Below are 25,703 nucleotides of genomic sequence, written 5' to 3'. Positions count from 1 at the left end.
GCAGCGCAAGTAAGGGCTGAAGAGTAATCAGTGACTCCCCCAGCAGGCTGAGGAAAAGTGGCAGAGGAACGCGCTGTGGCCTGAAGATACCAGACTCTTGTTGGGCCACCCGCACCAACCCTACACATCGCAGACGGGGTCAGAAGAATGTAACTGGGGGTGTGGTAGCCGCCGATTTAGAATTGGAGCATATCTAAAGTGTAGTATGTTGTACTATTCTGATATAACTAAATTGGTGTTAATAGCAATCACCAGGGGCCCAACATTCAAGTGTTTTGAATAATGTCTCTCATACAGAGAGATTATGGGGCTAGTTTGGAATGAATCACAAATCTATTTACAGTCCCATAAGTCTCAAAAAAGGTTAATGTTTTTATTTACATGTGATCTAAGTAAAGGTAAAAGTCAAGTAGATTGACATTAGAACAACTAAAGTAACATTTTGGATATGCAAACAGAAAACATTGAGGACAGTATGCCTATGCATATAGATCCACATTCAAACTAAACAATAGTCCCAGAGTCATGTGGTGCACATTATATACATAGAAGAGGACATTACTGTTGCCTAGAGAGGATTCAATCCTTTAGAACAATAAATCAAGAAACAATTCATTGCCTTGTAGTTCTTGCGGTCCATTGGTAGACTTCAATGCAAACAGTATTACAAAAGCAGATTCAGTAGAATAAATCAGACCAAGCAACACATTAGAATTTTGTAGGTTCTGGAGAGAAAAGTTGCTGTCTAGTAATGGGTTTAAAAGTAAGACAAAATACTAAATATATGTGTTATTATAAAAGGTGAAATACGAGGGTTGAAGAGAAAAGAAGGTAAATGTTGAACACTAATTGGGTAATGGCCAATCCAGCCCAGAAAACTCATACGCAGAGCCTGAAGCCAGCACATGAATGGCGCAGCGTGGGACTGCGCCATTCCTAAGCAGCCAAGCCCTCAGACTTATGCAATGACCCCAAGCCAGCACCGGTGCAGGCCCTGCTGAGGACCACCTAATCATACAGCAACACTAGGCCCCCGGGGTCAGCCGAGGCGGTACCGCAGCGAATATCTACATCAACAGAACAGTGCAACTCCTTGAAGCCGCATTACACAAGCTAGAGTTAGTCCCAATCCCCTGGACATCTCCCACTTTGGACTCTGCTAGCATCCTACGCTAACCCCCTACACGCATAAGAGCTGCCCCCAGGGTCAGCCAGCGAAGAAACAAACCTGCAGACCGGGCACCCAACCTGACCCCGTCCCCCAACCCGACAAGCTCACGCGGTCAGCTATGGTGAACTCCAAAAGTAAAGCCAAGACCACTATCATGGAGTCATTCATTGCACGCAAGCCCAGAGAACTGAACCAGAAGTCCAAAGGGTCCTGCACTGAGCCACCTACATCAGAAGAAAATGATAAAGACAATCAACTTGAGGCCATCAATGGGCTACGCTCCTTCATAGATACCAAAATTGAAGAGGTGAAATTGGACATGATGTTGATGCACCAAGACATACGCAACCTCACAGACCGCGTGACCACCACAGAGTTGGCGCAGCAACAGACGACCGTGGCCCTTAAAGACATACAAAGTAGAGTGCTTGAACTTGAGAGGCGCAATAAGTTCCTAGAGGAGAGGGCGGAAGACGCTGAAGGGCGCACAAGACAAAACAACGTGCACCCACTTGACATTCCTGAGGGAATGGAGGGCTCCAACCCCACTGGCTTTATAGAAACCAGGGGCGTTGCTAGGGGGGGGGGCTAAGGGGGCTATAGTCCCTGATCTTTTGGTTGTAGCCCCGGATAGAATCTCAGGAGCTACAGCCAAAAGACTAGCTAGCCCCCAATCCCAACAGTACTGACATCAGCTTAGCCCCGGGTCTTTTCCAGACCTAGCAACTCCCCTGATAGAAACCCTCATACAACAAGAAATAGGTGCCAACCGCCTTGCACAGGTCCTTGCAAAAGAAACCACCACCGGGATCCCATCCACGCCCTGTGATAGCCCGAATCCTGAACTTTCAAGACAGGGAAATCATTATATGCTTTTCACGCGAGGGAGGGGAAATCAAAAGAGACCACGCTAAAATCGCCATTCACTCAGACTATACACCAGCAGTACAAAAGGTAAGGAACTCTTTCGTTCCAATTAAGGCCAGACTGCGACAATTGAATATCAAATACATGTTAATGTACCCCTCGAGGCTCAAAATAATTCACAAAGGCAGAGCAATATGGAATCGCCGGCGGTGGCCAACATGTGGCTATAACACAACAACATGGCAGAAGGCGTAGATAACAACCGTAACTCATACATCGGTACTACATTTCCGGATCACCTAACGACAAACCGACACTATGGATTGAGCCAAAGACAGCACAAAGGGCGGGAGGCACCTAACTTACCAGCCTGACCTAGGCACCCCCTGCCCCCACACCCCAAGAACGGACTTACAACAGCACATCGCTGACGCTCTACACCCACTCAAGATGACCTGGAAGGGCCGTGAAAGTGCGGGGACACCTGAGCATTGCAGACACAGTGCAACTGCTGGGTGCAGTTGGTCCAGATGGACAAATTTTGTTTCTTTGAACCCTTGTTCTTGTTTGAAATGTTCCACGGTCTTCAATGCAACCATCACACAGAAACAATGGGCACACCACAAATGGTCCGGGGCGTGGCTCAATAGCCATGGCCGCTGACATAAAGATGCTAACATGGAACGTTAGAGGGATGGGCACCTACATGCGCAGAAACAGGATCAAATCCTTCTTGAGAAGAAAACACATCTCCATCAACCTGCTTCAGGAAACGCACCTCACCACTGAAGTCAACTCACAGATACCAAACTGGTGGGGAGGACAGAGCTTTGGAGCAACATACTCTACGGTTGCCCGGGCTGTCCAAACATGGATTAAAAGCTCTGTACCCTTCAAACTCTTGACCATGGAAGCCGACCCCGAGGGCAGATACCTCATACTCCGTAGAAGCATCGAGCAACGTGAAATTTGACTAGTCAACCCATATCTCCCTAATTGCGGAAACTCAGCATATCTTGCCAAATTGCAACTAAAGCTAGCACCATACAGAGACTGCTTCTTCATATGGGGAGACGACTTCAACTGTGTACGAGACTTCACCCTCGATAGATCTGCTCCTCCAATGCAGCCAGCCAACCCATCCTCCGCCACCCTGCAGAAATTCATACCAGATTTGGACCTCTCAGAGGTGTGGAGAAACCTGCATCCCGAAGGTAGGGAATTTTCATACTATTCATCCCCACACAGGGTATATACCTATATTGACTACCTACTGATAGACAAAGCACACTTGCCTCAAGTAGAATCCACCTCCTATTTGGGCAGAACCATATCTGACAACTCCTCGCTCCTCATGATATGGAAAGTAAGGAGCCCCAGACCACCCATACCGATGTGGCAGATGCCAATGGAAGCGCTAATGGACAGGGCATTTCAGGAGGAGCTCCGAGACAAAATAGTTGAATACACAGACAACAACGTGGGGAGTGTAAGCAAATGGAGCACCATCTGGGAGATCCTGAAAGTGGTGGTGAGTGGGGAGGTTATAGCAAGCACCGGTGGGATCAGGAAAACACTAAGAGAGGAGCTGGAAGCCGGCGAGGAGAAAATTAGACAATTGGAGGCCAGGGCCAACAAGACCAAAGAACTTGAAGAAGAAATGTCAACGACCAGGAAAGATTGCCAGGAAGCCTGGGCCAGATTAACTAAATTTTACTATACTGCTAAAACCACTAGGGCCCATTCAGAGAGGGATAAACCTGGCAGAATACTTTGGTGGCCATGTAAAAAAGAGAACTCAAAACAGCCAATTGTCAAAATCATAGATCCCCTAGGAACGACACACACTACACAATCAGGGGTCAATGAAACATTCAAATACCTTTACTCCCACCTATATAGCCACAAGTCAATTGTACCCCAGGATGACACATATAACACACTCGACGAGATAGGCCTTCCCACGCTTGAAGTAGCCCAAAGAGACATGCTTAATGAGGAACTAACACTTGAGGACATACAAGAGGCGATCAAAACATTGACCATTTGCAAAACCCCTGGGAGCGATGCGTTACCCCCGGAGTTCTATAAAGCATACACTACCGAGCTGGCCCCAACCCTATATGAGGTCTATAAAGAAGCCTTTGAGACCGGTGCACTGCCAAAAAGTATGAATGAGACACTAGTGATCCCCATACTCAAACCTGGGAAACCAACAGCTGAGTGCAGATCATATAGGCCGATAATCCTCCTCAACTATGACATAAAAATCCTGACGACAATACTGGCTAACAGACTATCAAGGGTTATTGGGGCCCTAGTACACAGGGACCAGAATGTGTTTGTCCCGCATCGCAACACAACGGCAAACTTACTCTGACTACAACACATCGTAGCACAAACGACAGGCTCACAGGAACCCTATTCAGTAGTCTCCCTGGATGTTATTAAAGAGTTTGATTCTATATACTGGGAGTGGCTCCTGGCCACCCTGAAACAATTCGGACTGGGCGAATACTTCATCCACTGGATTAAAATTCTATACAGGACTCCGGTGGCGAGGGTTAAAACCGGGAGAACGGTGTCTGCACTGTGGGACATACAGAGGGACACCAGACAAGGATGCCCTTTATCCCCAATGCTATACATCCTGGCACTGGAGCCATTGGCAATATACATTCGGAAACAATTCTTCGACGCAGGCATAAAAATTGGGGGATGATACCACGGGATGCCGCTATACGCAGATGATGTTTTACTCTACCTAAGAGACCCACACCTTAATCTACCCACAATCCGGGAAGTACAAAAAAACTTTGCAAAGGTATCAGGGATCTCCTTTAACCCGGAGAATTCATGTATATTCCCACTTGCGGGGCTGGCTGGAACCAAGAAGGCAGATCTTCCAGATGTCGGGATAAGATGGGAACCACACACTTTTAGATACCTCGGTATTAACATTTGGCACACACCCAAACAGACACATGGGGGCAATACCCTATTGGCAGTCCAGGGGTTCAAGCAATCTACCAAGTTCTGGTCCAGACTCCCACTGTCGATGATGGGCCAAGTGGCCATCAACAAAATGATAGTCCTACCGCGCTTTCTGTACTTTTTCCAAAATGTCCATTATTATATACCGGCCTCCTTCTTCCAGCTGCTAGGTACATTACTGAGGGGCCTTCTGTGGGGAAACATCAGACACAGGCTATCGCTAGACACTGATGCTACCATATGGTGCAGGTGGAGTCCAGCTCCCAGATCTAGAGAGATACTATTTGGCTGCTCAGCTCAACTTCGTGGCTAAATGGCTCGCAGATGAATCTACCTCGGAGATTGACCTCCTTGATCAGTTAATAGCCCCGATACACCTGAAAGAAATCACTGGGTCTGGTGGAAACACTCAGGGAAGATTCACCTGCTCATTCAGTTAGGCCAAAGAGTGTGGGACAGGACTCTGAAGTTGCTGAAGATTGAGAACCCATACTCTCCAGAAAGACCAATGACCGTGGACGTCTGCTCCAACTGAGGGGAATTGGCGCTCACGAGACTATGGGAAGGATATGGCATCTATACCTGGGGAGACATATACGAGGAAAATGCCTTTAGAGAGTTTGAATCCATGGCATTGAACGAAGGACTACCCAAAGGCTAATACCTACGTTACCGAAAAATCAGAGAAGTGGCGAAATTGAAATGGAGCGAATGGCCGGAGGAACCTGAAGCAAACCCAACCCTAACCCTAATGCACAACCTGGGAGATGGTTGGAGACCAACCTTCAGGATATACTCCTAACTCACGGACAGACCCAACCCCAAATGTTAACCCTAAAGAACTCATGTGAAATAGAGTTGGGAGCAAGCATAACTGAAAAGGAAAGGGAAAGAATCCTACAATATCCCAGAGAAGTGTCAAGAAACGCGAGATTCTGACTAATCCAACTAAATGTCCTACACAGAACATATCCCGAGCAGAATGGCCAAATTGAACAGGTCCATGACCCCACTATGCCTCCGATGCAGCTCGGACGAGGCAGGAATGGCACATATGTTCTGGAGTTGCTCAAAGATACAACACTTCTGGGCCAAAATCGAACAAGCTTGCAAAAGAGCGGGCTTGCCCCGATATGAATGGACGCCGCAGGAATGCCTGCTGTGAGCCTACACGTGAATAAGCAAAATCAGGCACATCGTAAAATCCATGGATATGGCCTGTGTGCTGGCTAAAAGAGCTATCGCAATGACATGGAAAACACTGAACGGCCCTCAATACGCCAAATGGATTAAATAGCTGGAACACTGGTCGGAGGTGGAAACGAGAATCTGGGGAGAGGGAGTAGCCAAGACAGGGACGACCCGAGCATGACTTATGAAGCCTGGAAATCCCTAATATGGGACATGTTCCACCCATCCAACGACAAACCCCCATGAGAAATGAGAACTTGCCGTCAGGGCTTGGACATACGAATGGAACTATTCTTCAACGACGACCTAACCTGCCCCCAACTAGTAGTCCCATCATTCCTTCGATAACGACCCCACTCCTACTCCGCCCCAGGGACGATACCAACACCCTAAAAGATGGTATAAGGCGATGAAGACTTTTTTGTTTGTTTTAAGTTATTTTATCAGTTACATGGTTCTTCATTGGTATATGCTGACTGTTAATTACAACCGTATCCAATGTATTTTGAAATGCCAATAAAAACCATATTAAAATAAATTAAAGCATTCTTTAAAAAGAAGCAACTAATAGGAACATGAATCCCAAGTTAGGATTCAATTTAAAAAGAGAACAATAAAGCAGGTGAGTAATTCTTTCATGTTATACATTTTCCAGCACATTGGTCGACGTCATTTGAGGCCAGTAATAAAACTTATTTTGCATACTTTGCAGTATTGAATTATATGTGAGGGAAGGGTTATAGTTGGATCAGAGCATACTGGTATTCTACAAAAACAGTTATGGATGCAGGCAGTCTGTTACCCCAACAGTAATAGTGTTAAACAATTACAACCTGTAAGGAAACAAGCACTGCCAAAGCCAATAGGTTCAGAAGGGGGCTTTCAGGGAGCCAGGACAGCCAAAGTCAACGGGCCAGTTCAAAGTTCTGATGCTGTCTTCGAACATGTTTTTAAATAGTCAGTAGTTCAAATTGAAAATCACAGCAACTCTAGCGGAGTCACCTTGAAGAAGCACAAGCTGAAAGGCCAGTGCAAGTGAGTTGAGGTCAACTCTGAAGCGGGTAAAATAGCACTTCCCAAGGTAGAAAGCACCACAAATGGCAAATGTTTGATGTACACCAAGCCCCACAGTAACTGTGAACGGTAGGATTTGTTCCAGCTGGACGCCTTCTGGTTGCAGTGCAGCAGACCCTTGTTCCTTGGTCGTGGTGATCAATGGGAGGACGTCGGATGGGCTCCTGCGGCAGCGCTCGAGAGAGAGAGGGACTCTGCAGTAGCAATGGATTCTCCTTGATTCAGCGGCTCTTTGCGATTTTGGTGCCTTTTTCTCAGCACCAAAGAAGAATGAACAACTCTGTTTAGAAGTTACTTGATTCCTCTGTCCTGGTCTCTGGCGAGGACACTCTGGATGAAGATTTCCTGCTTCTGTAGGCTCCTCTGCATGCCAACAAACCTTTGGCCGGATTCGCACATCGGAAGACAATGCACTCGATGATGGTCTGGGGTCCCCGGGTTTTGGAATTCTACAGCCTTGGAAAGTCACAGCAAGTCGGGGGTTGTGCCAAAAGGAAGTTTGTCTTAAAGCTAGTTGGTCCCACCTGGCGAAGGGAGGAAGTTGTCCCATGCGGGTCTTCCCAGTCAAAACAAAAACTGGGTCAGCAGAGCTGCAGGGCTTCACCAGACACTCTGCAGTCCCGGAGGGTGCTGCTGGTGTCTCGTCACGTTTTCTTTGTCGGTTGTTGTCCTCCAGCGGTCGACTCTGCCTCTAGACCCAAAAACCTCTCCTTTTAAGCAAGTTCCCTTTCATTCACAGCCCTAGGCTGTCAATCACCCAGCAGGGTGGCTGTCGTTCAGGACAGCCACCTGGCCAATCAGAACTGGTTTCACTCAGGCGCACCTAGTGACAAAGGACAGGGACGTTTTGGGACCCTCCCTCACTTCCTGCCTTTCCAGACACCCTGGAGCCTGGGCAAAATGCCTAGAAAGGGTGAAAAACGAAGACCGGGCCATATTGAGAAAATGGTCACCCTTTGATGCTGTACTGCAGCTGAGGATTCAGCCTGCAGATACATGGCACAAGGTAGTAAAAAAGAAACCACTGCCACCAGCCATTCAAATGAGCTAGTGTAACAGAATGTTACATGAGGAGCGGGATAAAAGAGTTACTATGCAACCCCCCAGCACTCCACATAGGGTGGTGTGTGCTGGACCCACAAAGGAAAAGGTAATTAAGACAGGGGTCATCTTACTATTCTTGGAAACAGTAGTTCACGCAAGAAAATGGAAACAGAAAATTAGGAGAAGCCCAAGGGACTTCTCAGTGGCACTGCACAAAAGATTCCATTAAACAGTAAGAAACACACAAATCCTAGTCAGAAAAATCACAAGTGAGAAAAAAGTCCCACTCACTCAGGAGTTAAAATTAAAAAGCCCTTAGTCCAGCAAAAGAGCTGGGGTTCTCTAAGGTTAAAGGGAATTGGCACAGAAATGAAAATTCTCCATAAAATATTCCAATTGGGCTTTGCCATAAACGAAAAGAAGTCAATCCTAGTGCCCAGTCAAGTAAAGCTATTTCTAGGGGAACTAATCAAAACAGACATCGAGCTAGTCTACACCTCAAAGGAGAGGGTTCAAAACATGCTATTTCAAACACCTCAGTATGTAGCTGTGATCAAGTGATGGTACAGAATGCAATGCACCTGCTGGGAATGATGGCTTCCTGCATCTACTTAGTGCCTTGTGCCATGATGCGCATGCGTCCAATGCAAGAGTGGCTAGCAAAACAATTGTCACAGACAAGCGGGTTGTGGGACATTCTAGTGGTGGTTTCACATCCTCTGGTTCAGTCGCTACTGTGGTAGAACAGAGTAATCTGTTGAAGGGACAACCTTTCCACACACTAGCGATCCAAGCCACTCTCACAGCAGACACATCTATGACAGGGTGGTGCGCTCACTTCCTTCACCATCCTGCTCCCTGCCTGTGGACACAACCACTGACCACTAAACACATCAGCCTTCTGCAACTTCTAGCAGTTCCCAAGCACTTCAACCCTTGAGGACTCGGCTAGCTCAAAAAACAGTCCTAATCCTCAAGGACAGCACCTCAGCCATGTTTTACATAAGCAAACTGGGGGAGGACACATTCTCCAGAGCTGTCCAAACTAGCCCACAACATCTGGCGGTGGGCAGTATGTCACAACATGTTGCTAGTGGCTAAACATGTTCCAGGGGGAACTAAATTCTCTGGCAGACATGCTAAGCAGGAGTACGATGTTACCCTCCGAGCACAAAAGGCAATTACACAGATGTTCTACATGAAGTCTTCTCAAACTGGGGTTTCCCAGAAATAGACCTTTTCGTGACCCAAGAAAACATGTAATGCCAATATTACGCATCCAGGTTTCCCCAGAAAGGATCCAAGGGGAACACACTGCTAATGGACTAGTCAGGGAAATTTGTATAAGTCCACCTTCCACCCCTCCAAACAACCCTTCTCAACAAAATAGTCCACAAGCTACACCAGGAACAAGTATCTCTAACCCTGGTAGCTCAAATCTGGGCCTGTCAGACCTGGTTCTCACATCTACAAATGATGTCCCTGTGTCCTCCCATTAAACTACCCTGTACGGACCACGTGTTGACCCAGGATCGGGAACAACTCTGCACCCATGCCCTCAGAAGCTGAACTTGGCAGCTTGGCTCCTGAGGTGTTAGGGAGAATTTTCTTATAAGGCTAATTTCCCAAACCTAGTGAGTACCCCAGCAGCTTTGCTGGAGTTGTGGGGTTTGTTTTTTTCTCCTGATAAGAGTGACACTCTTTTTCTCCCACTCTTAGACATGATTTGAGGTATGTCTCTGACTATTTGTGTCCTTATGGGCTATGGGGTCATTTACTCCTTAGGGTATCATCTGTTTTTTGTGTATGTGTTACACAGCACCCTCAGTGCAGTAACACAGGGGTGTCATAGTGACCCCCAAACATAGACGCCATACCCTGGGACTGACTACTGTCTCCCAGAGCATGTAAAGTCACCATTGGCTTTACTAGTCCAAAATTGTGAACAGAACCAGTACAAACCATCATATTGTGGAAGTACTGGAAGGGGTTAATTAGATTGCCCCTGGGTCTGTTTTCAAGGGGGCACTGTCCAGTCTCCCCTTGTCGAGTTTCTGGCTGGCGGCAGTGGTTACCACGCAAAATATTCCACCGGAATATTTCCTATGGGATTTTCCCGTTGATTTTAAACACACCACTTTTTTGGTGCAATGTTAAAGATACCGCTGGTTTATTTATTTAATATAAAATCGCTGGTTGCGTCTTTTTGCCAGAACTCTTTTCTAAAATGGTGTTCATGTCCGTCTCTGTAACTCCAACCAAGGTCGGGCCCTTTGTTCCAGTTTTTGGCAGGCTTCTCCACAGAAGCCCTCCAACTGGTGCCACTCTGTCTGGATTCCACAGGATGTGTGGATGGGGGAATTGGCACCCTGGACTGCGTTGCCTTAGCAACCCAAGTCGCACTCTGTTCTGATTTGGCCAGTGATGAGCCGCCCGGCTCACCACTTAGCATGTTTGAGTGACAGCTAGGTTGTTGAATGGTGGGTTTTCTACATAAAAGCAGGGCTTTTGGGACTGGAACTTCAGAAGTCGTCACAGGACCTAAGAAATCCGAAGAGGGAAGAAGCTGAGCCATCTGCAACGACGACACCACCGGTGGAGCCCTGCTGCAACAACCTCACCACTTTCCCGACCACAAGAGGAGATCTTCTGCTGGAAGAGTCTTCTCCCTCTGAGCTGGTGGGATCAACCAGTTCGCCATTACACCTTTCAGGACGTATCTTGGTCGAATCACCCGTGCCAAGCACCCCGGCGGCCGGATAACCAAGCTTTACCACTGTGACCGCGAATACCAGGAACGCACCTTTTAACCGACGAACTCCGCGGTTGCTTTCTTCCCTGGGCAGTGCAACGACTCCAAGTTTCCTCCTCGACGAGATCCTCTCTTCCCCTGGTTGAAACAATGAACTGCACCCACTGCCAGGAACAACTGCCACTGCTGGAGCTTCCTCTCTCATAAAGGTACTGTGTTTCACCTGGCCTCCCTTTCTTCGGATTGCTAAAGGTTACCCTTAAATCCTTGGCTTTCCAACTGGGTTGGCCCCCAGACCTTCTAACTTTACCTTTTGAATCACCCCGACCTCTTTTGAAAATTTCTACAAAGACTTGAATGCATTTCTCAACTGTGTGATCTTGGGCACATTTCACCTTGCTCCATTTAAAGTGGGCCTGGGCTATGAACTTTGGCTCTACAATAGACTCTGCCTTCAGTAACTTGTTTTTGTCTCTTAAAAGTGTTGGGAACTGTTTTATTTTTATGACCTGCTTTTTCTCTCCCTTTTACCTAATTATTGCAGTGCCATCTAAGTTACGCGCTCACCTCTGTTTTGACAAAAAGTGGTGTTTTGACTTAGACTTGTCTAGTAATTGCTATGGGAGGTGTGTATATTTTTCTGATTGTGTTGGAACTTGCTTTTGATTTATAGTGCTAGTGTATTTTCTAAAGTGTGTGTTAAATAAATAATTATATACTCTTGATAACAAGCTCTGGTGTTTGCTTGTCCTACTGTGTTTTTGGCCCTATTGTGTATCCTCTGTATACTGCCTAACTCATCTTGAGAGAAGTCTGACTGCTCATCCACAGCTACCAGGTAAATCTGGTTGGTGCGGATTGCTACCAATTTGGTTTACTGCTTACTCCTGTAGTCTTAATATATTTGCAGTGTTCCCCAAGGGAACTGCAGATGATTCTGCCCAACACTGGTGTACAGCGGTGGGATTTGTATTGAGGATACATTGTAGAGTGCTGCTAATACTTTAGTGCAACTAACCACAAAGATTAGCACTACACAAAGTTTATTTTCTAACAAGTCAACTATGGAAAGTTACAGCCAGGAGTCCCTTTCTGCAAAAACTGCTGATTGTTTAAGAGCCCTTTGTAGACATAAGGATCTTCCTGTAAAAGGCGGCAAAGAAATGTAATTGATAGAACGATTGTTAGAAAACCAAAGTCTGGGTAGTGGTTCAGATGAGCCTACCTCCCCAGCAAATGTAGACAATAGTAATGAAGGTAATATGGATCAAAGTACTGATAATATTGTTGTAGATTCAGAAGAGGAAAGTGAAACTAATGTAACTGTCCCCACTGGCCCTCTGCCTGTTCTAGCACCTCAACCTGTGTCTATTGGACCTTTGTCAGGTCCCACATTAAGTCCTGCATTCATTGAGTTAGAAAAAATTAGGCTTGAATTAGAGTTCAAAAGAATTAGTGCCCAATCTGAACAAAAGCACCAAGAACTAAGGCTCAGAGAAATGGAGCTCAAACATGAGCTAGAGATGAAGAAATTGTCTGTGGAAAATGCTTCTCTCCCCGGGTCCTCTAGGAGTTCCAGTCCCAAAAGACCCTGGATGCCTAAAGAGATTGTGGGTATGTATGAACCTAAGTTGGATGTGTTAGATTGGTTGGCTATGTTTGAGTATAATCATGGGCTCCAGGACATCACAGGGCATAAGTTGCTTCCTTGGTTGTTCTCTAGGCTCCCCCCTGTTGCATCGTATGTGGTAATGGAGTTGGGGGAGGTGGATAGGGTAGGCTATGAATGTTTGAAGCTAGCTTTAATAGCTAGATTTGGGAAGACCCCTTCCCAGTACCTTAAGAGGTTTAGGACCCTCAAAAAGCATGATGGTACCTCTTGGGCTATCTGGGTGAGTGAAAGTTTGAAGAACTTAGAGGGATGGATTAAGGGTTACAGAGTGAACACTTATGAAGGAATGAAAAATCTTGTTATGTTGGAGTCAATTTATGATGCCTGCTCTTCTGAGCTCAGTCAGCACTTGGCTGATTCAAAGGAAATAGATTCCAAGAAGCTAGCCAAGGCTGCTGACTTGTGGGTTGCCAACAGGGTTCTCACAAGGATTCTGGGGTAACTCAGAAAAAGGATGAGGGGAAACAGCCTAAAAAGGACTCCAAAGAGAATTCCAATAATTCCATTTCCAAAGAGGGCCCCAAACAGCACCATAAGGGTAAGCCACATGGGAAACCAAATCAGGCTAGTGTACCTTCTGGTCGCAGACCAGAAGGAGGTCAGAACAAGCCACCATTCTTGAAGGCGTTTGGAACATGCTATGTTTGTAAGGCTACTGACCATGTGAAAGGGGATCCCAGATGTAAGGGTAAACCTTCAGGGGTCCACACTGTCTCCTTAGCCTTCGCTCCAGAGGAGGAAGTACAAATGGCAAGTGGACACTTTCTACTACTGGCTGATGATCCCATAGGAGTCTCAGCTAGTGTTTCTTTAGTGTCCCTGGGGTTGTGGGAAAAACAGAACTTAGATATCTATAATTCCATCCCAGATAATACTGAAGAGTATTATAAGGACAGCGTCCAGGTGAACGGTCAGGAGACTCCTGCCATTAGGGACACTGGGCCCAGCATAACTGTGGTGGATGAATCTTTTTTCAAGGCAGAGGATTTTGCTAAGGCACCCAAACGCCTCACCAAGTTAGCTGGAGGGCCTGTGCAGATGCTTCCCCAGTTACCAGTTCTCATCCAGTGCAACGATATGGCTGTGAAGATACCTGTCAGTGTACAATGTGAGGTACCAGGAAGGGTTCTGTTGGGAAATGACCTGAAAACTCTTGGAGTAGTGTCACACCCCCCAGACCTCCTAGTAAATGGTTACAGGAGCTAACCAGACCTTCGAGGGAGAGAGCCATGAGAGGTTCTCCCAAGGCGATGATAAGAAAATTAATCACTCCTACTCCACTAGAGCTACTTACTCCTACATCTGAGCAACCAGAAGCAAAGGGGAAACCCAGAAATTCTAGAAGGAAACCAGCAGCAAGCACTCCAGTGCGTCCAACTAGGGCTTCCCCTAGGTTGTCCAAAGTTACACCTGTAACTCCACCTCCAGCTGAAGCTGAGAGAGAGGTACAACCCTGTGTGGTTGAACTAGACTCTGAAGAGACAGAGATAGTAGAATGCCAAGAACCTATTGGAGATTTGGATCCTGCTGACCATCCTGAGCTGCAGTCTTTACTGGCAGAAGGTGGACCCAACAGGGCAGACTTCAGTAAGGGACAAAGAGAATGTCCAACTCTGGAAGGTCTTCGCCACCAGGCAGCTTCTCAGGCTGATGGGCAAGTGTCTGGGAAGTATAGGTTACACTGGGAAGATGGCCTCTTCTACAGTGAACCGACTGAGTCTGCACCTGGAGACTACAAGCGACTTGTAGTACCTCAAGCAAACAGACTCCAGTTCTTGCAACTAGCCCATGAGATTCCTTTGGCTGGTCACTTGAGCTTCAATAAGACCAAAGAAAGGCTCTCTCTCAACTTTTATTGGCCAAAAATGGGGGCTGAGGTAGATAAGTTCTGCAAGAGCTGCCACACCTGCCACACTTCTGGTAAGAGTGGTTCCAAGAATGTGGCATCTTTAGTGCCTCTCCCAGTAGTGGGAGTCCCATTTGAGAGGGTAGGAATTGACATTGTTGTTCCCCTTGAACCTCCAACCTCCTCAGGCAACAGGTTTATCCTTGTTGTAGTAGACCATGCTACTAGGTACCCTGAGGCAATTCCTATGAGGACTGTTACAGCGCCAGCTGTGGCTAAGGCCCTCCTTGGTATTTTTACAAGGGTTGGGTTTCCTAAGGAGGTAATCTCTGACAGGGGGTCAAATTTTATGTCCCACTACATGAAAGCCATGTGGAAAAACTGTGGAGTTACCTACAAGTTCTCGACCGCATACCACCCTCAGACAAATGGATTGGTTGAAAGGTTTAATAGAACCATGAAGAGCATGATAGGTGCTTTAGAAGAACCCCTCAAGAGAAAGTGGGATCTTCTACTGCCATGCCTTCTCTTTGCTTATAGAGAAGTCCCTCAGGAGGGAGTAGGATACAGTCCCTTTGAACTTCTTTATGGCCATCCAGTCAGAGGTCCATTGGCCCTGATTAAGGAGGGGTTGGAGAGTGCTCCTTCCCCCAAGCCGGTCAGAGTGACTGACTACGTGATAGGACTCCGGAGGAGAATGTCACAGGTGATGGCACAAGCTAGTGATAACCTGAAGGCTGGACACACTTTGGTCAAGCATTGGCATGATCAAAAGGCTAACATGGTTGAGTTCACTCAAGACCAGTTAGTTCTCGTTATGATACCAACAAGGCAGAGGGCCTTGCAAGACAAATGGATGGGACCCTTCAAGGTTGTGGGAAAACTTGGAGAGGTGAACTATCTGGTGGATTTGGGCAATCCGAAGGAGGCTCCCAGAGTCTTCCACACCACTTCCACATATTTATATAAACTGACCTGCTAAATGTACAATACTGTATTTATATTTGTATATATGCCTACTTAACAGACCCTGTAAGTAATGTAATGCTCTGCTCACCATTCAACTGTTTCCTACCCTGTAACCAAATCTTTATGTATACTTACTCCTCTGTTCTCTGTTGCGCCTTGTTACCTCTGGGTTTTGGCGCTATATCAAATAAATAAACAAACAAACAAACAAACAAACACCAACAGACTGAAGGCTTATGTCTCCAGACCTGAAGTAGGAGCTTTGCTTCTAGCTTCAGCAGAAGAGGAAGAAGAGAGTGAACTTCTCCCTGATCTCCTCAGAGGCTTACCTTTGGATGAAAAGATTGAAGGAGTTAATCTCTCTTCAAATCTGACACCTGAGCAACAGGAGTGCAAATCTATGTTAAATCAGTTTGCCTCCCTGTTCTCACTTTCACCAGGCTTGACTCCTTGGGGCCAGCATGACATACTCACTGTGACTGTCTGCCTGTAAAAAGCAGAGGGTACAGAATGTCAGAGAATGTAAGAACCCACATCAAAGGAGAGGTCAGCAAGATGCTGGACCTCGGGGTAATAGAGCCCTCTACTAGTCCATGGTCTAGCCTTGTTGTTTTAGTACCAAAGGCAGGATCCAAAGAATTGAGATTCTGTGTGGACTATAGAGCTCTTAATGCAGTCACCAAGACTGATGCCCATCCTTTGCCAAGGGCAGATGAGTTGGTGGATAGACTTGGTTCAGCAAAGTACCTCAGCACATTTGATCTGACGTCCGGCTATTGGAAAATAGCCCTGACAGACCATGCCAAGGAGAAAACTGCATTTTCTACCCCGGTTGGCATATACCAATTTAAGGTTATGCCTTTTGGACTGAAGAATGCACCTGCTACATTCCAAAGGATGGTAAATCAGGTTCTGGCTGGGATGGAGGACTTCTGCATGGCATACTTGGATGACATTGCAGTATTCAGCCAATCCTGGGAGGAGCATGTTGACCACCTAGGACATGTTTTGCAGGCTCTTGAGAAGGCCAATCTGACCATAAAGGCAAGTAAATACCATATTGGACAGTGTAAAGTGGTCTACCTTGGACATGAGTTAGGAGGTGGAGAAATAAGACCTTTGCCCAGTAAGATTGAAGCTGTGCAAAATTGGTCAACACCTACTACTCAGACCCAGGTGAGAGCCTTCTCAGGCCTCACTGGGTACTATAGGAATTTCATAGAGAACTATGGGACCATAGCTTCTCCACTGAATGTGTTCTCCTCTCCTAAATTCCCTAAAAAGGTCAAATGGAATGAGGAGTACAATCAGGCCTTTGAAAACCTGAAGAAAGCCCTTTGTCAAGCTCCAGTGCTAAGAGCTCCTGACTACCACCAAACTTTCATTGTACAGACAGATGATTCAAATGCAGGTATAGGTGCAGTCCTTAGTCAACTGGATGGGAAATGCAGGGAGCACCCCATTTGCTTCATCAGTAGAAAACTGAAGGAACCTGAGACAAGGTGGGCAACCATTGAAAGAGAGTGTTTTGCCATTGTGTGGGCTCTGAAGAAGTTTAGGCCATACTTGTATGGTTCTACTTTTGTTTTTCAGACTGACCATCAACCCTTGAGATGGTTAATGCAAATGAAAGGGGGGAACCCAAAACTATTGAGATGGTCAATCTGCCTCCAGAGGTTTGATTTCACCATTGAGCACAGGTCAGGGTGTTGTAACGCTCACCTGATTCCCGTAGAGGCGCCGGTCTTGACTGGGCGTATACCGTTTCTTCAAAGGTGATGTGTAACACACGGCTGGCTCTTTGGGCTGGACCTCTGTGCACTGTATGTCTGGCTCGAAGGGTAAGATGTCTTAGGTAAGTGAACGCCGTGCTCTCCATCTGCTTCGAGGCAGGGTGCTGTAACCAGTTTCTTCACTGGATAAGGGGAGCAGGCCTCTTGACTTCAGAGGACTGCTGTCCGTCGTTTACTGCACGAACGGTAAGTTTAGAGTAATTCTAATCTCTTTAAAGTCTTTAGTAATGATGTCTCTTGTTTTGCAGGGTTCCGGCGATGGCGGATGGCGGGCTGAAGTGAGTTGAAGATGGAGCCCGTGTGATGAATAGAAGCGCCTGGAAGCACGTAAGTAAGCGCTTGTTGCCTGCTTCACGATGCGCTCTAACTGTCTTTTTATTTTGCAGGTACAAGTTCGGGGCGGCTGCAGGGTGCCGGAATACCCACTGGGTTAGATGTGGAAAGGAGTAATGGCAGGTGAGTATTAAAGTTCCCCAATGTCTTTAAACGCACCTTGTTTTGTCTTTCAGATGCGGGATGCAGCGCCGAAGGCCTCCGGAGCGTGCGAAGAGTTGGTAAGCTTTTGTCTTTCAGATGCCAGAATGCAGTGTGAAGACCTCCGGAGCGCACGAAGAGTAGGTAAGCCTTTGTCTTTCAGATGCCGGAATGCAGCGCGAGGCGTTGGTGACAGCCGATGGACCAGGTAAGTGAAGAGCTGTCACTGAAGGCCGGAATGCTAACCTGTTCTTTCTTGTCTTTATAGGTGTTGCTGAAGACTGGATTCAGAATGGTAAGCCTTTTTCCTTAGGCCCAGGATCAGATGCAGAAGACACGATGAGCGTTCTGCTGCTGAGGATGCACAATAACGCAAAGCAAGATTCATCCATCGGGTGTGGTTTAAATAGCCTCCTGTAGTGCTTAGGTGTCTCCTTCCACAGCCACGCCTAGGTAAGAAAAGAGTTCCTGCTTTCCAGAAGAGTTCCAGTGTTCTGAATCTAGGGAGTGGCTCCTGCCCCACCCAACAGGAAAAGTAGTTCCAAACAGAAGAGGATCAGAGACTCAACTGGCAGGCAAGTAAGCAGCATGGTCTGCTGCAGGTAAGTCCACCCAAGCATTATGAGCCTGGCGCTTCCAGCGCTGGGACTGGGCATATTTATGAGCCTGGTGCCACTGGCGCCAGGACTGGGTCCAAAAGGTCCCAATTGGGACTGGTTGGCACTCGGAACCTGGGTTATGGATCTGCTTCCAAGGGAGTTGGGAAAACCCTGACCTTTTGGAAGCAGAGATCATGACAGTACCCCCCCTCAAGGCCCCTCCCAAACCGGGCTTCTCCGGGGGTTTTGGCTTGTCAGGAAATGTTCGGTGAAATCTTTTGATTAGGCGAGGAGCGTGGACATATTCAGCAGGTTCCCAGGATCTCTCTTGGGGGCCGTAGCCTTTCCAGTCAATTAGGTAGAATAGTTTAGATTTGGAGATCTTGGAGTCCAGAATGCTTTTGACATCAAACTCGAGTTCTCCATCAACTAGGATAGGTTTTGGAGATTTGGTTAGTCAGGTTTGAGGTTGCACGGGTTTTAATAGAGAGACGTGGAAGACCGGATGTATCTTCATGTGCGGGGGCAAGTCCAACTTGACCGCTACTGGGTTTACTATGGTAGTGATGGAATAGGGACCAAGGTATCTTGGGTTGAATGTGCGTGGCCCTTTTAGAGGTAGATATTTGGTGGATAACCAGACTTGATCCCCTACTTGATATTGAGGGGCTTCCTTCCGATGTTGATCTGCTCCTTTCTTGTATTGTTCTTTAGCCCTTTGAAGGTGAGAAACAGCTTCCTTAAAGGCTTGGGTGATTGTAGAATGCAGGTAGTCTACTGCTGGTGTTTCAAGATCTTGGAGGGGATCCAACTCCGAGGTTCGAGGGTGACTGCCGTACAAAAGAAAAAACGGGGTTTTCCCAGTTCCCGAATGGACAGAGTTATTGTAGGCATATTCGGCTATCCAAAGGATGTCTTTCCAAGTTTTTTCAGTTTGTTGCAGCATGCAGCGTAAATACTGTTCCAGAGTTTGATTGGTCCTCTCGGTTTGTCCGTCGGTCTTAGGGTGGTGACTGGTCGATAGTCTCACATCAATTTGAGCCGACCGACAGCAACTTCGCCAAAAATGAGAAATAAAATGACTACCTCGATCCGAAATTAGAACCGAAGGAAAACCGTGCAGTCGGACGATGTTTTCGAGAAATTCTCGGGCCAGAGTTGCTGCTGTTGGCAAGCCTTTGAGCGGAATGAAATGCGCCATTTTGGAGAATAAGTCCACGATTACTAGAATTGTATTGTATCCGGAGCATGGAGGTAGATTGGTGATGAAGTCCATAGAAAGCGTATGCCAAGGGCGAGGTGGGATGTCAATAGGGCGTAAGAGGCCTGCTGGTCTTTCCTTTTGACTCTTGTTTTGGGCACATACTCCACAGGACATTATAAAGTCTCTGATATCTTTTTTCCAAGACGGCCACCAGAAGTAGCGCTTGATCTTTTCTGAGGTCTTGGCCATACCGGGATGTCCTTCCATTAAAGAATCGTGATAACAAGAGATTACTTTTTTCTGTAAATCTGTGCTGGGTAGGTATAATCGTTCTTGGAAATACAATAAGTTGTCCTTTACTGCAAAGTCCTTTCCCTGCAGATGCCAATTCTGTATGTCTGCTGGAGTTACAAGTTGCCTGGCTTTATCCTTAACTTCCTGTATGGATTCTGTGGCGATTACACCCAGAATTCTTTGTTCGGGAATGATTGGTACAGGTTTAGGGTTGATCAAGTGTTCTTCCACTCCCATCCGAGAAAGGGCATCAGCTTTACCGTTTTTTGTACCAGGTCGATAGGTAATTATGAAGTCAAACTTGGCAAAGAATAATGCCCAACGGAGTTGTCTAGAGGATTGGGCTTTTGCGGTTTTCAAATATTGCAGGTTTCGGTGATCCGTAATCACAGTAACGGTGTGTCGGGCCCCCAGCAGATAATGCCGCCAAGCCTTAAAGGCAGACTTGATAGCCAGAAGTTCCTTGTCAGTAATCGTGTAATTGATTTCAGGAGGCGAGAATTTGCGGGACCAAAATGCCACGGGATGCAACTGATTGGTTATCGGGTCCTTTTGTGATAGAACTGCCCCCATGGCAAGGCTTGAAGCATCAGTTTCCACGATGTAGGGGAGTTCGGGGCGAGGGTGTTTTAAGATTGGTGCAGAGATAAATTTAGTCTTCAAATCCTGGAAAGCTTGTTCCGCCTCGGTAGACCATTCAAAACGTTTGTTTTTCTTTAACAAGGCAGTGATGGGCTGGACTATTCGAGAGAATTCGGGGATAAACCTGCGGTAAAAGTTATCGAAGCCTAACATGCTTTGCACACCTTTTACGGAGGATGGTGATGGCCATTTGAGAACTGCATCGACCTTCTTTGAATCCATACGCACTCCGCCAGGTGATAATATGAATCCCAAGAATTCAACTTCAGTCACGTTGAAAACACATTTTTCCAACTTAGCGAAAAGTTTGTGTTGACGCAATCTTTCGAGGACCATTTTCACGTGTTTCCGATGTTCAGATTCCGATGAAGAATAAACGAGGATGTCGTCAATGTAAACAACAACACACACATCTATGAGCTCTCTGAGGACATCGTTCATAAAATATTGAAAGGCGGCCGGGGCATTACAAAGTCCGAAGGGCATGACCTGATATTCAAATAGCCCATACTTGGTGCGGAAGGCCGTCTTCCATTCATCGCCCTCTTTTACTCGTACCAAGTGGTAAGCTCCTCTAAGATCCAGCTTTGTATATATGCATGCTTTTCTGACTTGGTCCAGGAGTTCAGGGATCAAAGGTAACGGATATCTATTCTTAACGGTGATCTGGTTCAGGGAGCGATAATCTATACAAGTTCTAAGGTCTCCTTCCTTTTTTGGAACGAAGAACAAAGCTGAAGAAGCAGGGGACTTGGAAGGACGTATAAACCCATTTGCCAGGTATTGATCCAGGTATTGTCGAAGGTGAAGGTTATCAGGCTCGGTGAGGGCATAAATTCTACTACAAGGGGGAGTAGATCCAGGTATCAGGTCGATCTGGCAGTCATAAGACCTATGAGGAGGTAGAGAGTTAGCCTGATCCTTCCGGAAAACATCTTGGTATTCTAGGTATTCGGGAGGTAACTGGGGAGTCTCTGAAGAAATTGCTGCCAGTGCAACACCAGGTGGAGGGTGACAAGTAGAGACACATTCTGGAAACTGGACCGTTCTTGCTCGCCAATCGATCAGAGGATTGTGTTTCTCTAACCAAGGTATTCCTAGAATAATCTGGAACTGAGGGGCCTTGATCACATCGAACACGATCTTCTCATGGTGTCCATCTTGACTTACTAGCGTCACTTCTTGAGTGGTATGCGTTACTGGCCCGGAGGCTATCTCCGTACCATCCACCGTAGTAATGACGTCCTTTACAGCCTTGGGACAAAGAGTTAGATTCATCCTCAAAACCATTTCATGATCCACATAATTGCCGATGGCACCGCTGTCGACGTAAGCTTCAATTGCATGTAATCGATCCGGATTATCAGGGCTAATGAGGACCATAGGTATCACGAAATGCGAGGTCACGGAACTGGTTTTCACGCTCGGCAAGAGGACCTCTATTCTTGTCGGGCGAGGTTGTTTCCCTGCTCAGAGTTTGTAACTTTGGTAACTGCAGCTCCTACTGCCTTCTTGGCAGGTTTCACCGGACAGTCTCGAAGAAAGTGCCCTGAGTTTCCGCAATAGAGGCATAATTGCAACTGTTTTCTCCTTTCCCGCTCCTTTTGTGTTAGAGGACCTTTCAGACCCCCTATTTGCATGGGTTCCCCGGAGTCTACTCCTTTGGAAGGAGTTGGCGGTTTGGAAAATACTCGAGCATCAAACTTGGAACGATCGGCCTTCCTGTCTGCAGTCTGTGATCTATTTGAACAACTAAGTCTATATAGTCCGAACAATCTTGTGGGGGATTCACTACTTGGGCTAACACACCTTTGAGCTCTCCGCGTAGACCTCTATAAAACAGCGTAATCCTTTTGTCCTCAGGCCAGTGAGTTTCCACTATCAGTCTGTTGAAAGACGCAATATAAGCCAAAAGGTCTTGATTACCTTGTCGCAACGAAAGAAGCTCATTGTCCAAGGCCTGCCCCTGTGAATGTCTTGCGAACAGTTTTTCCATACTGAGCTGAAAAGCTTGAAAATCATGGAGGACCGGATCATCTTGATTTACTAGAGGGATCGACCAGTCTGCCGCATTGCCACTAAGGTACGAAAGCACGAAAGCTACTTTAGCTTGATCAGTTGGAAAGGCTGCTGGCCGGCATAAGAAATGCAACCGGCACTGATTGATAAATACTGCAAACCTCTTTGGGTCACCAGAAAATCGTTCGGGCGGAGCCAGAGGTACATTCCCAGGTAGGTTGATCTGCACTGGATTCATAGAGGATGTAGAAGGAAGATTTCCCCCAGATGCGGGTAACGGGGTCTGTCCGGCTTGTGACTGTAGCAATTGTCTAGCGAGATCATCTGTTCGCTCCTTGGAAATAATCAGTTCCCTTCTTAGAGCGTTCGTTTCCTGACGGGCTGCATGCACTTCTGCCCTTAGTTCCCCAAGTAACTGGGCTAGCTGGTCGGTATCCGAGGTTTCCATAGCGCCTGGACGGGAGTTTTGTGGTAGGCTTTGCGTTCTGTAACGCTCACCTGATTCCCGTAGAGGCGCCGGTCTTGACTGGGCGTATACCGTATCTTCAAAGGTGATGTGTAACACACGGCTGGCTCTTTGGGCTGGACCTCTGTGCACTGTATGTCTGGCTCGAAGGGTAAGATGTCTTAGGTAAGTGAACGCCGTGCTCTCCATCTGCCTCGAGGCAGGGTGCTGTAACCAGTTTCTTCACTGGATAAGGGGAGCAGGCCTCTTGACTTCAGAGGACTGCTGTCCGTCGTTTACTGCACGAACTGTAAGTTTCGAGTAATTCTAATGTCTTTAAAGTCTTTAGTAATGATGTCTCTTGTTTTGCAGGGTTCCGGCGATGGCGGATGGCGGGCTGAAGTGAGTTGAAGATGGAGCCCGTGTGATGAATAGAAGCGCCTGGAAGCACGTAAGTAAGCGCTTGTTGCCTGCTTCACGATGCACTCTAACTGTCTTTTTATTTTGCAGGTACAAGTTCGGGGCGGCTGCAGGGTGCCGGAATACCCACTGGGTTAGATGTGGAAAGGAGTAATGGCAGGTGAGTATTAAAGTTCCCCAATGTCTTTAAACGCACCTTGTTTTGTCTTTCAGATGCGGGATGCAGCACGGAAGGCCTCCGGAGCGTGCAAAGAGTTGGTAAGCTTTTGTCTTTCAGATGCCGGAATGCAGTGTGAAGACCTCCGGAGCGCACGAAGAGTAGGTAAGCCTTTGTCTTTCAGATGCCGGAATGCAGCGCGAGGCGTTGGTGACAGCCGATGGACCAGGTAAGTGAAGAGCTGTCACTGAAGACCGTAATGCTAACCTGTTCTTTCTTGTCTTTTTAGGTGTTGCTGAAGACTGGATTCAGAATGGTAAGCCTTTTTCCTTAGGCCCAGGATCAGATGCAGAAGACACGATGAGCGTTCTGCTGCTGCGGATGCAGAATAATGCAAAGCAAGATTCATCCATCGGGTGTGGTTTAAATAGCCTCCTGTAGTGCTTAGATGTCTCCTTCCACAGCCACGCCTAGGTAAGAAAAGAGTTCCTGCTTTCCAGAAGAGTTCCAGTGTTCTGAATCTAGGGAGTGGCTCCTGCCCCACCCAACAGGAAAAGTAGTTCCAAACAGAAGAGGATCAGAGACTCAACTGGCAGGCAAGTAAGCAGCATGGTCTGCTGCAGGTAAGTCCACACAAGCATTATGAGCCCGGCGCTTCCAGCGCTGGGACTGGGCATATTTATGAGCCTGGTGCCACTGGCGCCAGGACTGGGTCCAAAAGGTCCCAATTGGGACTGGTTGGCACTCGGAACCTGGGTTATGGATCTGCTTCCAAGGGAGTTGGGAAAACCCTGACCTTTTGGAAGCAGAGATCATGACAGGTGTCACCACCAAAATGCTGATGGTCTCTCTAGGATGTTTGCAACCGACTAGAGGTATGGGATTCATCCATGAGTAGATTCAATCCTCCTGTGCCCTAGTCTTTGGGGGGGCGAGTGTTAGGGAGAATTCTCTTATAAGGCTAATTTCCCAAACCTAGTGAGTCCCCCAGCAGCTTTGCTGGATATTTGGGGTTTGTTTTTTTCTCCTGCTAAGAGTGAGACTCTTTTTCTCCCACTGTTAGACATGATTTGAGGTATGTCTCTGATTATTTGTGTGCTTATGTGCTATGGGGTCCTTTACTCCATAGGGTACCATCTGTTTTTTGTGTATGTGTTACACAGCACCCTCAGTGCAGTAACACAGGGGTGTCATAGTGACCCCCAAACATAGACTGCATACCCTGGGACTGACTACTGTCTCCCAGGGCATGTAAAGTCACCATTGGCTTTACTAGTCCAAAATTGTGAACAGAACCAGTACAAACCATCATATTGTGGAAGTACCGGAAGGGGTTAATTAGATTGCCCCTGGGTCTGTTTTCAAGGGGGCACTGTCCAGCCCCCCTGGTCGAGTTTCTGGCTGGTGGCAGTGGTTACCAATCAAAATATTCCACCAGAATATTTCCTGTGGGATTTTCCCATTGATTTTATACACACCACTTTTTTGGTGCAATGTTAAAGATACCGCCGGTTTATTTATATAATATAAAATCACTGGTTGGGTCTTTTTGCCAGAACTCTTTTCGAAAATGGCGTTCGTGTCCGTCTCTGTAACTCCAACCAAGGTCAGGCCCTTTGTTCCACTTTTTGGCAGGCTTCTCCACAGAAGCCCTCCAAATGGTGCCACTCTGTCTGGATTCCACAGGATGTGTGGGTGGAGGAATTGGCACCCTGGACTGTGTTGCCTTAGCAACCCAAGTCGAACTCTGTTCTGATTGAGCTAGTGGTGAGCCGCCTGGCTCACCACTTAGCATGTTTGAGTGACAGCCAGGGTGTTGAATGGGGGTTTTCCTGCATAAAAGCAGAGCTTTTGGGACTGGAACTTCAGAAGTCACCACAGGACCTAAGAAATCGAAAGAGGGAAGAAGCTGAGCCATCTGCAAAGACGACACCACCGGTAGAGCCCTGCTGCAACGACCTCACCACTTTCCCAACGACAAGAGGAGATCTTCTGCTGGAAGAGTCTTCTCCCTCTGAGCTGGTGGGATCAACCAGTTCGCCATTTCGCCTTCCAGGACTTCTCTTGGTCGAATCA

Source organism: Ambystoma mexicanum, chromosome 2q (genome assembly GCF_040938575.1).
Source record: "Ambystoma mexicanum isolate Mex_15411 chromosome 2q, UKY_AmexF1_1, whole genome shotgun sequence".
Classification (NCBI taxonomy): Eukaryota; Metazoa; Chordata; class Amphibia; order Caudata; family Ambystomatidae; genus Ambystoma; species Ambystoma mexicanum.
This window is presented reverse-complemented; position numbering follows the sequence as displayed.